Source organism: Hylobates moloch, unplaced genomic scaffold, assembly GCF_009828535.3.
Source record: "Hylobates moloch isolate HMO894 unplaced genomic scaffold, HMol_V3 SCAFFOLD_2, whole genome shotgun sequence".
Lineage (NCBI taxonomy): Eukaryota > Metazoa > Chordata > Mammalia > Primates > Hylobatidae > Hylobates > Hylobates moloch.
This window is the reverse complement of record NW_026652277.1, coordinates 71243464-71259118: the sequence shown is the minus strand read 5'-3', so window position 1 is coordinate 71259118 and position 15655 is coordinate 71243464. Positions and strand designations below refer to the sequence as shown.

The window sequence follows — 15655 nt, the reverse complement described above, 5'->3', positions numbered from 1 at the left end:
GACCAAAATGTTTACAACCAGGCCCCATCTCCAGCATTGGGGATTACAATTCAACATGAGATTTGAGTAAAGACAGATGTCCAAAGTGTATCACAGATGAAAGAAACCAAAATATTTCTCCTTGAAATATTGAGAATTGTTAAGTTAAAGTCACTAAAAACACAGGAGAATGCTCTGCCTCAGCCTCTATTTGCCTGGTGGCAGGACATTGATCACTCCTTACTGGAGACGACACTTGCTTATGGGCCCAGAGAAGGCACTAGCAAGCACCAGAAGAATCTGGGAACAGATTTTACAACCTTTTCACATGTTCCTGCCTTTTAAAAGACTGGAACTGCTCTCTCCTCTGTCTTATCACTAGACAGGATTTATGGCTCTTTGTTAAAGTACTATTTAAGCAAGGCCCTCAAACCACTATCTTGAGAGAGAAATACTTTTAAACTGAGGCCTCTCCTGCGTGATGGGTACAGCATGTTTTAATAAACTTCTGGTTGTTTTTACTTTTCTGTTAATTTGATTTTTTGTTTTTAGGAGATATCTCAACTAAGAACTTTAAAAGAAAAAGAAAAGAAATTATGATTTCTCCCCTACAATTCGTCAATCCAGCCTGGAAAAACAGAGATAATCCACTTGTTCTGGGACCTATAGAGGGAATCCTGAAAGAGAACTGGCTAAAGTCCACAGGAAAAGGTAAGGTTTCAGCTTCTCCCTCTGTGGTACCTGGTGGAGAGGAAAGTAAATTTTTTTCCTTGTCCCTCCCTTTCCAGGTTCATATTAACAAGAAAAAAAAACTATAAAAAATAGTTACTTGAATTTGTGACTCTTGTAGACTTGTTGTACATACTTACTTGGTTATTGATCTGTTATTTTCCTAGGATGGTCTTTGTTTTCCTCGTTTCTGTATCTTCGTATGGTTTGTCATGAGAAGGAAAAGACTCATAAGGTTCTCCTTTGGTCTTGTTTTATTTCTTAAGAAGTTTGGCTTTCTAACGAGCAAGTTTATTTTCTCATCTCTAACACCTTGAAGAGCACAGATTTTTGTAATCATGTAAGGTGGCCATCTAGGAGTTCAGTTGGGGGTCCCAAATGTCTGTTTGTCCAAATGTGCCAGCTTTTGGGAATTTTTCTTAATTATCTCAACTTTCATTGCCTTGCTAATAAGGAGGGATATTAATTTCTTAGAGCCTCTTTTTTGTTTATTTTATTTTATCTTATTTTTTTCTAGAAACAGAGTATCGCTCTGTCACCCAGACTGCAGTGCAGTGGCATGATTATGGCTTACTACAGACTCAATCCCCTGGGCTCAAGTGATCCTCCTGCCTTAGCCCCCTGCAGTAGCTAGGACTACAAGCACCTACCACCACAACTGGCTAATTTTTTAATTTTTTTTTTTTTTTTTGAGACGGAGTCTCGCTTCTTCACCCAGGCTGGAGTGCAGTGGCTCAATCTCGGCTCACTGCAAGCTCCGCCTCCTGGGTTCACACCATTCTCCTGCCTCAGCCTCTCGGAGTAGCTGGGACTACAGGCGCCCGCCACCACGCCCGGCTAATTTTTTGTATTTTTAGTAGAGACGGGGTTTCACCGTGGTCTCGATCTCCTGACCTCGTGATCCACCCGCCTCGGCCTCCCAAAGTGCTGGGATTACAAGCGTGAGCCACCGCGCCCGGCCTCCAGATTATATTTTTAATCTAAGTCCACCTTCATATAACACTATAATACTTCATGTAGTGAAGGTAATTGGTAATCAAATATTCTTAGTGTCTCCCTCCCAACCCTTGAGACATTGCCCTCATTCATTGCACTTGTCTATGTTCTATATATACTCAATATGTTGTTAATACTATTACTATAAAGTTAGATTTTAGCACAATTTAAGTAAGAAAAAGAAAATATTTTCTTTTACCTTCATTTATTTCTACTGGCACTCTTCATTTCTTTATGTAAATCCAAACTTCACAAAGTGGTTCACCATCACCATAGGTCAGTTTTAGAATATTTTTATCCCTCCAATAAAATCCCTCCTGCCTATTTACAGTAAATTACTGTTTCCACCTTTAGGTGATAACTAATTTACTTTCTGTCTATACATTTGCTTTATAAACATTTCTTATATGAGGAATTATGCAATACATAGTCTATTGAGTCTGGCTTCTGGTTTTTGAGGTTTATATGTAACAGCATGCATCAGTTTATCCCTCTATATTCTTAAATAATAACAACATGCATCAGTTTATCCCTTTATATTGTTAAATAGTATTCCAATTTATGGATATATACTGCATTGTATCTATCTATTCAACAGTTGATAAACTTTTAGGTGGTTTCCAGGTTTTTGCTATAACGAATCATGATATTATGAATTTTACTGTGCGTGTCTTTTTGTGGACATATGTTTTCATTTTCCTTGTGTATATACCTAAGGAGTGGAATGGCTGAGTCATATGATAGTTTTAACTTTTTGAGAACCTGATAAATTGTTTTCAATATTGTTGCTCCATTTTCTAATTCTACAGCAATGTATGAGAATTTTTGTTTCTTTACGTCCTTGCCCTTACTTGTTACTGTCTGTTTTTAAAATTATAGCTATTTTAGAAGGCATGAAATGTTATTTTCTTATTTTTATTTGCATTTACCTAATGACTAATGCTGTTAAATATTATTTTATGTGCTTATTAGACATTTGTATATATTTTTCTCTATTTACATTTTTGTCAATTTTTTTTTTTTTTTTTAGAAATCTCGCTCTGTTGCCCAGGCTGGATGGAGTGTAGTGGCACAATCTCTGCTCACTGCAGCCTCTGCCTCCTGGGTTCAACCAATTCTCATGCCTCAGCCTCCTGAGTAGCTGAGATTACAGGCACACACTACCACACCCAGCTTTCTTATTTCTAGTAGAGATGGGGTTTCTACTGAAAATAAAAACGAGGCTGGTCTCGAACTCCTGACCTCAGATTATCCACCCTTCTTGGCCTCCCAAAGTGCTGGAATTACAGGCATAAGCCACTGCGCTGGGCCTATTTTTGTCAATTTTTAAATTGGGTTGTTTGTCTTCTTATTCAGTCATGACATTCTTTGGGTGCATTTTCTGGATACAAATCTTTTACCAGATAAGTGCTTTGCAAATGTTTTCTCGCAGTCTGCTGCTTGTCCTCAGAAATAACTTTAAACTTTCCTACAATACTGGAATCTTCAGTCTTATCACCCACCTCATTTTCCCCTCATGTTCAGGAAAATTAATTTATATTTGCCAGAGAATTTACTTACCATCAAGCTAATATTATTCACTTATCTTAATTCTTTTGCACTGATACAAGTAATTGCATCTTTACCAATGATTTGCAAGTCATTTATGCTACCAAGTTTAGTTTTCTATTTATGCCCTGGATCTTATACCCTCCTGTTCTCTCTGTTACATAACTCTATCAGTCACCCCTTGTCTATTGTTGCTTGTAGTTTTCTGACACATCTGGTTTCTTTATTAATAATTAAGTCTTAATTAAGTCTTATTTAATTCTTAATGAATTAAAATATGCTCAATTCTTTTTACAGTTTAATTTTTTGGAAACACTTACCTGAATTCCCTCAGTTCCACAACTTCCTGCAAATAAAACTGTCTGAATTTTCTTTCACAATAAAAGTCCTTTCATGACATTTTTTACACCCTCATTTTCAGTCACTTAACTTTCATTCGTTCTTTATGTTCTAATGTTGCTAGTTCTGCCATAACACTAAAATGTCTCTCAACACAGTCACTAAGGAAATATTTTTGTTAATTAAAAAATTGTAATTTTTTGTTTCCATTTTATTTGACCTTTCCCAATATGTGATAACATTTTCTCTTACTTTCTATGATATTACATGCTTCTAATTTTTCTATTCCTTCTCTGCACCTTCTGCCTCTTCCACATGAACTTCTTTCCAAAGCCATTAAATTGGTATTCTCTACAATATTGTAATTTTCGAAAATCACTTTACACACTAATCATTTAGATTATTTAAATTTTATGTACTCTGAACTTTCACAAATTTATATTTACAGTACAACTCTTTACCAAGCTCTACTATACTGTAAAATCAACTACCCATCCGTCTACCCATGTCATATAAATGACATCCATGGGTACCCACAAATGTATCATTTGTCCAAAACAAAACTCATCATCTTCACTCAAGAATGTCCTCCACGTCTACCTCACATCAATGGAAACATCATAATTTATATTTTATATAATTTATATTGCCTTCAATAAAATCTTGGACATCAGAGCCTTCTAAAACTTAATTACTCCAACATAAATGAATAAAACTGTGAGGAGACATTTCACTAAAAAATAATGCACATTGTCAATATGCACATAAAAATAAATCCAACTTCATTAGCAACCAAAATACTAATTAAAACAATACTAAGATGCTACTTTTTGTTAATTGACTGACAAAATTAAAAAAATACATATACAAAATCCATACTGTTACTGCTCAGAAATATTTATTTTCTTATGATGTTAGTGGTAGTACAAATGATAAGCTTTCCTAGAAGACAATTTTGCACTGTCCATTTTAACATCTAACTTCTGTTGATCCATGTCATCTATATTTGTACCTAAAGTTTAAACTATAAGTGTTAATAAACTATTTTAATTGATAATGACTCTACTCATCAAAAAAGTTAACTTTGAGTAACTATACCCCATGTTGGCAGGCAAATGTGTAATGAGTATTTACTGAAGGTCACTTACTCATGTGCTTATCAGTCAGTATACTAAAAATCCAACATTTTTACTTTTCTGATAATGTTGGGTATTTGAATTATGATATTGTCCAATATAAAAATACTATACTAAATTCAAGAAAAATGTAACGGTTCAAGTTCTAGGCAGAAGCAGTTGCCATCCTCAAATGTAGTAATTAAAGGGCATTGAATAAAATGATATTTATAAAGGTATGAGCATGGTGAAGGAAAACCAACAAGGAATGATGAACCCTCCACGCTAGGCCTAACGGGTTGAAGAGTATCATCACCTCTCATCTTCAAGGAGTGAGGAAGATGGAGAGATTCCCACAACCTGAAGGGAGTGCTGTAGTCTCAGATGGCCACCTGACAGGAACTATGACTTCAGTTGAGAATTAGCCATAGCTAATCTGCAACCAGACAAAAAATGAGCCAGGAATGTATTTCACCCTTACTGTCACCCTGCCCCCTAATTTTCTCTTCAGATGGCCTAAATCCAGTGAGAAGTTCAAGGGTCAGAGAGCCTATTGACTCAGTCCATGAAGTTCAGCCTCCTCAGGCACAGAATACGATGGAAAAAGGTAGAAAATGATTCTGGAAAGATTCTGGACAATATGAGTGATATAAATATTTTCAAAATGCCAAAAGCAAGTGAATGCTATTAAAATGCTTCAAGTATTGCAATTTTTAAAAAACAGGGTCAATGATAAATGCTACTAGATGGATAAAATGCATTAACTTTCTTTTATGCAAGCATAATTTTCCCACCTGGAAGTTTATTTTTTGCTAATTACTATACAAAAAAGTTTTAATGGTAATGTTTCCGCTATATTGAAGCAGACATTATAATTCTTCAGTAACTCCTTATTGTTTGATAATTGATCATGGTATATTTTTGTTGTTTACCACATTTTCGTGGAAATGTACTTATTCTCATAGATTTTTTTAAAATAGTCTTAATGCAGGAAATTGATGATTAGTAAGCCCAAATAAGTGATAATATGAGGTCTTTGTTATATTTGTTTTTTTTTTCTTCCATTTTCCCTTACCATGCCTTCAGAGTTCAACCATGTATCATGTCTATGACAGAAGTAAAACAATATCAGGATGCAAAGTGGAAAAGTGTGTCAATCATTTGGGTATGTTCATGTTATTGCATATTTGTTATGGATACCCTTGATACGCAAATAATTGTGGTGCTTTATTTTTATAATGCAAATATTAGATATGTAAATCTAGAAATCTCTTTTATAGCTATGTGATAAGAAATCTCAGTTCAGCTGTGACAAGAAAACAAATCTCAGTACCATAAAATTACCATAAAGTATTTAATCTACTATCTTTCATCTATTTCAATAATAGCTATAATATGTTATAGTCAAACTGGTTACAGTAGCCTTTTTAAATTGAATTATGTATCTTTTATTGACATATTAAATTATAAGTGTTATCTTTTGCTGGATCCCAGGATTCAAATGCTTTACTAGAAAAAGGAGATGATAAAGTGTCTAGGAATACTGGCCAAATAGTGTACAAATTTATTGCGAATGGCTTATCAAACATGGAAAGATTTAGCACAATTATACATTTGACCTAAAACAATTTCCATTTCATTTAAATTACAACAGTCTCCTATCCATCAAAAACCATATAAAAAAATTTAAAGGCCGGGCGCGGTGGCTCACGCTTGTAATCCCAGCACTTTGGGAGGCCGAGGTGGGCGGATCACGAGGTCAGGAGATCGAGACCACGGTGAAACCCCGTCTCTACTAAAAATACAAAAAATTAGCCGGGCGTGGTGGCTGGCGCCTGTAGTCCCAGCTACTCGGAGAGGCGGAGGCAGGAGAATGGCGTGAACCCGGGAGGCGGAGCTTGCAGTGAGCCGAGATTGCGCCACTGCACTCCAGCGTGGGCGACAGAGCGAGACTCCGTCTCAAAAAAAAAAATTTAAAAAAAGTAAAATTATGTCTGTGAAGAAAAATAATTGGTTCAATCTTCAATGAATTTGCATTAAGTGCCTGATTTCTGAAATAAAGTAGGCATTGTAGACAAACTGTTAAAAAAATAAAAACACCATAAAGTACTTTTGACAAACGACTGAAAGTGTACAAAAATATACAATTATGGTGCTGTATGGAATTAATTAAAATAATGTACTGAGAAATTGTGCAGTGCAGATGGGAACTATTTAATATTCTTCATTCTTTTTCACCTCTCCATATCCCTCCTAATATTTATCCAGTCTTTTTTTCCTATTCACAGGCACCAGATTTATGTTCACAATCAAATTATACTATGCCTCACCTATTCTCAAAATTGTGAATAAAATACAGTTGACAAGGGATGAAACCAGATTCAATTGGTCATTACAGATTTACCTCACCAATGTCTCTAAAATCAATTATCTAGTTCAGCCATGTTAGTCTGTTATATGCATATATTACATAACATTTACCTCTGATTTCTTTTCCTTGGTAATCTATGAGGAGGTGGTTGGCCATAGGTGTGGGCAGGGTTGACATATTAAAGGATTAGACATCTTTGATACAGTTGGATGGAACTATAGTTTACCATGATGTTTGCAACTTAGTTTATTCATTTGAATTCATATTGCTGCAAATGTTAAATGTTATAAAAATGTGACATGAATTAATCAATACAAAAGCAATACTGGGGACCAGGAGTGGTGATTCATGCTTGCTATCCTAGCGTTATGGGAAGCCAAAGCAGGGGCATTGCTTGAGGCTAGGTGTTTGAGACCAGCCTGAGTCATATAAGGAGACACATATCCCTCTGTCTCTTAAAAAAAACAAAACAAAACAAAACAAACAAACAAACAAAAAACAGGTGCGGTGGTGTGCACACTAGGTGTCATCCTAGCTACTCGGGAGGCTGAGGTGGGAGGATAGCTTGGACCCAAGAGTTGGAGGCTGCAGTGAGGTATGATTCTGCCACTGTACTTCAGTCTGGGTGACAGAGTGAGACCCCATCTCTAAAAAATAAAATAAAATAAATAAAAATTAAAAAAATAAAATCATCACTAATAATGTCAGTGCTCAAGAGCCAAAGACCAGCAGGAACATCTTCAGCCAAAGTTGATATTCATTTTACCAAAAGAGACTGTAGTTCATCAGAAAAATGTGTTGTCCAAGAGGGGCATGTTATAGTAGTTTGTCTTATGGTAAGTCTTTTTGTGCAGGGTTTGGCATGTTGTTTTTGCTTTCTTTGTTCATATGAAGCTTCATTTTACATTATCTCATGACAAATAATATACATACGTTATAGTTTTTGGTCTCAAGAAAGCCTAATTTAGTACCATATTAAGCAATCAACAGATGTTTGCTGATTTCAATATTAATTTCTGATTTTAATATTTCATGACTTTATTTTGATAAAAGGCATGTTTCAGATTATGGCAAGTAAAATTTAAGCCAGCATGTGAGAATCATACTATAGTAATGTTCACAGAAAAAATAAAAGTAAAAATTTTACTTGTAGATACTTAGTTTAGCCAACATAGCCACTATTATAAAATACTGGTAATGGAAAAATTTTAAAGTTGAAATTGCTGTTTTCTGAAGTTATTATTCTTTAAAATATATTTTCCATTCACAGGCTTTCAGGAAAGTATTTATACAATAATATATTTTATTAAAATACAATTCGTCAAGAAAGCTTTCAAAATTTATATGCTAGTTATATCAGTTAGAATCGCTTTTTTTTATTATTATACTTTAGGTTTTAGGGTACATGTGCACAATGTGCAGGTTTCTTACATATGTATCCATGTGCCATGTTGTTTTGCTGCATCCATTAACTTGTCATTTAGCATTAGGTATATCTCCTAATGCTGTCCCTCCCCCCTCCCCCCACCCCACAACATTCCCCGGAGTGTGATGTTCCCCTTCCTGTGTCCATGAGTTCTCATTGTTCAATTCCCACCTATGAGTGAGAACATGCAGTGTTTGGTTTTTTGTCCTTGCGATAGTTTACTGAGAATGATGTTTTCCAGTTTCATCCATGTCCCTACAAAGGACACGAACTCATCATTTTTTATGGCTGCATAGTATTCCATGGTGTATACGTGCCACATTTTCTTAATCCAGTCTATCGTTGTTGGACATTTGGGTTGGTTCCAAGTCTTTGCTATTGTGAATAGTGCCGCAATAAACATACGTGTGCATGTGTCTTTATAGCAGCATGATTTATAGTCCTTTGGGTATATACCCAGTAATGGGATGGCTGGGTCAAATGGTATTTCTAGTTCTAGGTTCCTGAGGAATCGCCACACTGACTTTCACAATGGTTGAACTAGTTTACAGTCCCACCAACAGTGTAAAAGTGTTCCTATTTCTCCACATCCTCTCCAGCACCTGTTGTTTCCTGACTTTTAAATTATTTTTTAAATGTCAGCATTCCATTGTCAATATATATTCAAGCTTTGTTCTACAGTGCCCTTATTTCTTCTCTGATAGTACTTATTTGACTTTATATTTTCTGTTTGTATGTAGCACGAGGCACGCAATGATGGTACTATTGACAACACGGGCAGATGGCTCTTGTTGCACCGAGCTTTCTTGTGCATTATAGGTGGTTAGTAGCATTTTTGGTCTCTACTTACTAGATGCCCGTAGTATTCTCCCTCAGTTGTGGTGAACAAAATTGTTTTGAGACTTTGCCAGATCACTCTTGTGGGCCGGTGAGGAGGAGGGGACAACATATTCCTGGTGAGAAACACTGATATGTAAGGATTTTCAGGATTGTTCTGGCGTGTATCATTTTTCTTCTTTTCCTATACTGATGGAACAGCTAACTCAATGGTCACACAGTCTATGCGCATAAAATACTTTGAAAATTTTTGGCACTGAGGCGATAGTACCAAACGAAAGGAGGGATGACTATTTCTGATTTGCATACCTTTGTTGTAATCATTAAGCTTATTTTTTTGCATATTTAGAGTACAGACGTTAAACATCACAAAGCCTAATCACCTAAGCTGCCACAGGGATCAAAGTCAATTCAGTAATTAGTTTATGTCCTTCATCACTATAGTTGAGAAACTCAAGTAAAGTGGGGAAAATAATTATACAATGTTGAACAAATTCATAATCTTAGGCCTTGGTATGAAGCTTACTTCAGGCATTGCTTCCCATTGATTTCATTGAATTTAGTTCCTACTGAGTACAAGGTTTCAGGCTTCATCAGCACAATTTTATCTTTGCAGGTGCTTCTCAGAATTAATTGCTATTTTTATAGGTAATTACCATTTATATAATTAGATTAGAAAAGTTAGTAATTTAAAAGATGGCTAGAATTGAACAGTGACATTTAAAGATTGACACTGCCATCATGCTTCTAAAATGTTCTTAAATCCCTTGAAGAAGTGGGGAAAATGGATGAGAAAAGAAGTTGCTAAAATCGGAAGTCTGGTTCCAAGGAGCTTCAACTTCAAAAGTCCAGTAAGAGTTTTATTTTGCAATTTCCAGATATATAAGCCCTAATATCCACTTATTCTGGTACTACTTCTTTTCAAATAAATATGTGTTACACATTAGTTTTTTGTTTTTTTTTTTTTCTTCAGGGATTAATTGTTGGGCACTAAATAGACTAGAGAGCAGCCCTGTCAGTTATTTCCTGTATGTTGATTCTTGCCTGGTGGCGCTTCCCTGTCGTCTCCTCCACCTATTCTAAATTGACATCCAAATGCTCTTTTCCCTGGGGCTTGTTTTCAAAATATTTGCTTAGAAGAGAGGTGATGCCTACTCCCAGTTTTGACATTCTGGTAATATCCTCATTGAGATCTGAGCTCACTAAATGTTTTTTTTTCAGAGATGATTGAGGTTGCTATACTCATACTTCTAGGAGTTTACTGTTAATACACTCACCTGGAATATATGATGAGACAAGATGTTAGTTGACCTGAAGATTAATATGGAATTTTAACATTCATATATATGCACACACATATATTAAAGTGAATTACAATTCACTGATATATTTTCTTAACAGAATAGTATGTGAAATTATACCAATTACAATTTTCAGGTTCCTTGTGCTTTTTCAAAGATTAGACTATTCCTAGAAATCTAGAGCTATATAAGGACAATTATGAATAAATGAATGAAGAAGATACTATATTATTTAAATATCAATAAATGAGACACTGATCATTATAATTAAAGTAATTTTGGGGTTTTAATTTGTACTGGCTTTTGCACCCATTTCTTATCAGGCTGATCATATTTTTTTAATAAAATTATGTTTAAAAATAAAAATTTAAAAATAAATAACATTCAAATCAACAGACTATAGACCCAGCAATATTTCACATTTGCTTCAGGAAGAGAAAGTACACATACACACACACACACACACACACACACACACACACATAATACTTTGTTAGTCAATCATTTAAAGTGTTTTAACAATTAAGTTAATGCTTTGCTTTCGTCACTTTTTGGAGTATCACATTTATCCTCTTCTGCATTTTCTAGGCTACTAACTTTAGTCCAAAGTAAGGCTAGTTTCATATGAGATTGAAACGTATAGCCAAATACAGGATATTGATTGAATAAACAGGAAATTTCTCAAATGTGTCAAAGTATCATCCTCATTGATGTGCCAGAAATCACTACGCTTAGTTATTTGTTTGGCTTAAAGTGCAATCTACTGAAAGATACTTTGGAAACTGAAGGTATGATAACACTGGTTTATACATTAATTTCTTAATTTTCATTCTTGAATAAGCAGGTATAAGTAACCAGATTATTGGGCTAAAAATCTGACATTGATGGCAACTGAAAATTTCTTGAATATAGGGAAGGAAGATATTTCAGTAAAATACACCTAGCATAAAAAGAAAACAGAATGAGGTCTTTGTTGGTAGCTTTAATGAATGAAAAGTCAATGTTGACTAAGCAAGATGACTTTTGTCTACTACCTGATATAGAACACAGTTCAAGCTCCTCAAGAGGGAACACAGGGCCTTCAGGGATACCATTCTTTCTGGCTCTCTATTAGTAGAAGGTGGCCGAGGAATCTATATCTTAACCTTATTTTTGACATTACTCTCTCAATTGGAGAGGAGTTAATCCCTGTTGTAGTAGTAGATATATATGTATGTGGATAGGTACAGAAATTATCTTCCTTTTATTTTGCATTCTAACTAAACTTTTTCTTGATAATATTGCAGAACAAATTAAATAACAGATTTTTATAATTCGACAGGGGATTTTATATCAGTTTTTAATATTATTGTGTTATTTATTTTGCCTGTAGCTCAAACATATACAGTAACATATCTGTATGTGGTAGTTTACACAAAGATATAATTAGTTACTTACACTTTTATTCAAATTTACTTATTTACTATTTCTCCCTTGTAGTATTAATATTACCTTCATCTTTGCCTTTTCCCCATTCAAATATTCAGGCATAGCTTACTCACTAGTTGAAGAAAGCCACAAAAGAAGAAAAAGAAGTTAAAATATGATTCACATTTAAAACTTTAGATTTCAAAAGTCTGTACCCATAAAAGAATAAAAGGGAAATAAATTTTTTTTTGTACTTTTTTTTTCTGCAATTTTCTTTCTTTTTTATTTTTATTTTTTGAAGTGTGGTGTTGGAGAGTTTATTTATTATTATTATACTTTAAGTTTTAGGGTACATGTGCACAGTGTGCAGGTTTGTTACATATGTATCCATGTGCCATGTTGATTTCCTGCACCCATTAACTCGTCATTTAGCATTAGGTATATCTCCTAATGCTGTCCCTCCCCCCTCCCCCCACCCCACAACAGTCCCCAGAGTGTGATGTTCCCCTTCCTGTGTCCATGAGTTCTCACTGTTCAATTCCCACCTATGAGTGAGAACATGCAGTGTTTGGTTTTTTGTCCTTGCGATAGTTTACTGAGAGTGATGTTTTCCAGTTTCATCCATGTCCCTACAAAGGACATGAACTCATCATTTTTTATGGCTGCATAGTATTCCATGGTGTATATGCGCCACATTTTCTTAATCCAGTCTATCGTTGTTGGACATTTGGGTTGGTTCCAAGTCTTTGCTATTGTGAATAATGCCGCAATAAACATAAATTTTTTAAGAAAAATATTAAGAGCAAAAATCCTTTTACTCCTGGAAAGCACTCTTCTCCCCACACCTCTTCCCACATACCCTAGAAGAGAATAAGATTCTCTGAACAGTAAGCTAAATAAAGAGAGGAAGGGGTATTGAGTGTGAAAGAAAGCAGCTCTGTACCCTTTTCCTTGGTCAAATCTCAGTTAAATTTTTGATATTTGAGCATAAAGGAGACCTGTTTCTCATTTCCTGTGAAGTGCCCTTGGGAGATAGTAGGAATGCACTTAATTTTCACATATGTTGTGAAGCAGAAGCCCAACTTCATTTTATTGCATGTCGATATTCAGATGTCCTAGAAATGTGGCAGGACAAGTTGCAGACAAGAATCCCGCAGATACCGAGCTGTAGAAGGAAAGGGCTTTATTCAGCGGGGAGCATCGGTGGACTCATGTCTCCAAAAACCGAATTTCTGTTCCTTTTAAGGGTTTACAACTCTAAGGGAGTCCACGTGAGAGGGTCGTGATCGACTGGGGGCTGCATGCACCAGTAATTAGAATGGAACAGAAGAGGACAGGGATTTTCACAATGCGTTTCCATTCAATGTCCGGAATCTATAGATAACATAATCAGTTAGGTCAGGGGTCGATCTTTAACCACCAGGCCCAGGGTGTGGCACCAGGCTGTCTGCCTGTAGATTTCATTTCTGCCTTTTAGTTTTTACTTCTTTCTTTGGTGGCAGAAATTGGGCATAAGACAATATGAGGGATGGTCTCCTCCCTTAGAACTATTTGTTGAAAAGAATATAAACTAATTGTGGCACACTTGTTGAAATCAATTCACTATAGATACATAAATATTTATCTCTGAAATAATTCTATTTCATTGCTCTATATGTCTATTCTTATGTCAGTACTATCTTTTCTTGATTACTCTTGTTTAGTAGGAAGTTTTTAAATTGAGAAGGATAAGTTCTTCAACTTTGTTCCTTTGCAAGATTGTTTTGTTGATGCTAGGTTCCTTGAATTCCATTATGAATTTCAAGTTAAGTTTTTTTATTTCTGAGAAAATAGAAAGTAGTTGGAATTTTAATAGGAATTACATTGAATCTGCAGATCAATTTTTGAAGTACTTTCATCTTAACAATAGATAAAATATGCCTTTCATTTAGGTAGGTATTATTTATGTTAACTTTTTTGTTTTTCTGTCAATGCATAAGCCTTCACCGTACATCTTGCACTTCTTTGGTTAAATTTATTTCTAAATATTTTGAGAGGTGGCAGCATGCTGGCAGCCCTCACAGCCCTCGCTCACTCTTGGCGCTTCCTCTGCCTGGGCTCCCACTTTGGCAGCACTTGAAGAGCCCTTCAGCCCACCACTGCACTGTGAGAGCCCCTTTCTGGGCTGGCCAAGGCCAGAGCCGGCTCCTTCAGCCTGGTGTGGAGGGAGAGGTGCGGGTGGGAACCGGGGCTGTGCGTGGTGCTTGCGGGCCAGCACAAGTTCCCGGTGGGCGTGGGCTCGGCAGACCCCCTACTCGGAGTGGCGGGCCGGCTCCACCGGCCCCAGGCAGTGAGGGGCTTAGCACCCCGGCCAGCAGCTGCCGTGCTCAATTTCTTGCCGGGCCTTAGCTGCCTTCCCGCAGGGCCGGGCTCTGGACCTGCAGCCCGCCATGCCTGAGCCTCCGCACTCTCTGTGGGCTCCTGTGTGGCCTGAGCCTCCCCGACGAGTGCCGCCCCGTGCTCCACAGTGCCCAGTCCCAACGACCATCCAAGGGCTGAGGAGTGCAGGCACATGGCACAGGACTGGCAGGCAGCTCCACCTGCAGCCCCGGTGCAGGATCCACTGGGTGAAGCCAGCTGGGTTCCTGAATCTGGTTGGGACGTGGAGAACATTTATGTCTAGCTCAGGGATTGTAAATACACCAACCGGCACTCTGTATCTATCTCAAGTTTTGTAAACACACCAATCAGCAACCTTTGTCTAGCTCAAGGTTTGTGAATGCACCAATGGACACTCTGTATCTAGCTAATCTGGTGGAGATGTGGAGAACCTTTGTGTCTAGCTCAGGGATTGTAAATACACCAATTGGCACTCTGTATCTTGCTCAAGGTTTGTAAACACACCAATCAGCACCCCGTGTCTAGCTCAGGGTTTGTGAATGCACCACCCAACACTCTGTATCTAGCTACTCTGGTGGGGACTTGGAGAACCTTTGTGTCAACACTCTGTATCTAGCTAATCTCGTGGGGACATGGAGAACCTTTGTGTCTAGCTCAGGGATTGTAAACACACAAATCAGTGCCCTGTCAAAACAGACCACTCGGCTCTACCAATCAGCAGGATGTGGGTGGGGCCAGATAAGAGAATAAAAGCAGGCTGCCTGAGCCAGCAGTGACAACCTGCTCGGGTCCCTTTCCACACTGTGGAAGCTTTGTTCTTTTGCTCTTTGCGATAAATCTTGCTGCTGCTCACTCTTTGGGTATACACTGCCTTTATGAGCTGTAACACTCACCACGAAGTTCTGCAGCTTCACTCCTGAAGCCAGTGAGACCACGAACCCACCGGGAGGAACGAACAACTCCAGACGTGCCACCTTAAGAGCTGTAACACTCACCATGAAGGTCTGCAGCTTCACTCCTGAGCCAGCGAGACCACGAACCCACCAGAAGGAAGAAACTCCAAACACATCCGAACATCAGAAGGAACAAACTCTGGACACGCCGCCTTAAGAGCTGTAACACTCACCGCGAGGGTCCGCGGCTTCATTCTTGAAGTCAGTGAGACCAAGAACCCACCAATTCCGGACACAATTTTATTCTTGTTGATGCCAATGGAAATAAAATTGTT

At 37.1% G+C, this 15655-nt stretch overlaps 1 long non-coding RNA gene across 2 annotated transcripts in view; it reads left to right on the top strand.

The window, feature by feature from the left end:
- LOC131381633 (uncharacterized) overlaps nucleotides 1-15655 on the top strand; it is a 44357-nt gene that overhangs the window by 16938 nt on the left and 11764 nt on the right. For both annotated transcript variants that reach the window (XR_009210513.1, XR_009210511.1), the window contains exon 2: nucleotides 532-690. This is a non-coding gene — a long non-coding RNA (uncharacterized LOC131381633). The remainder of the gene's footprint in view (nucleotides 1-531; nucleotides 691-15655) is intronic.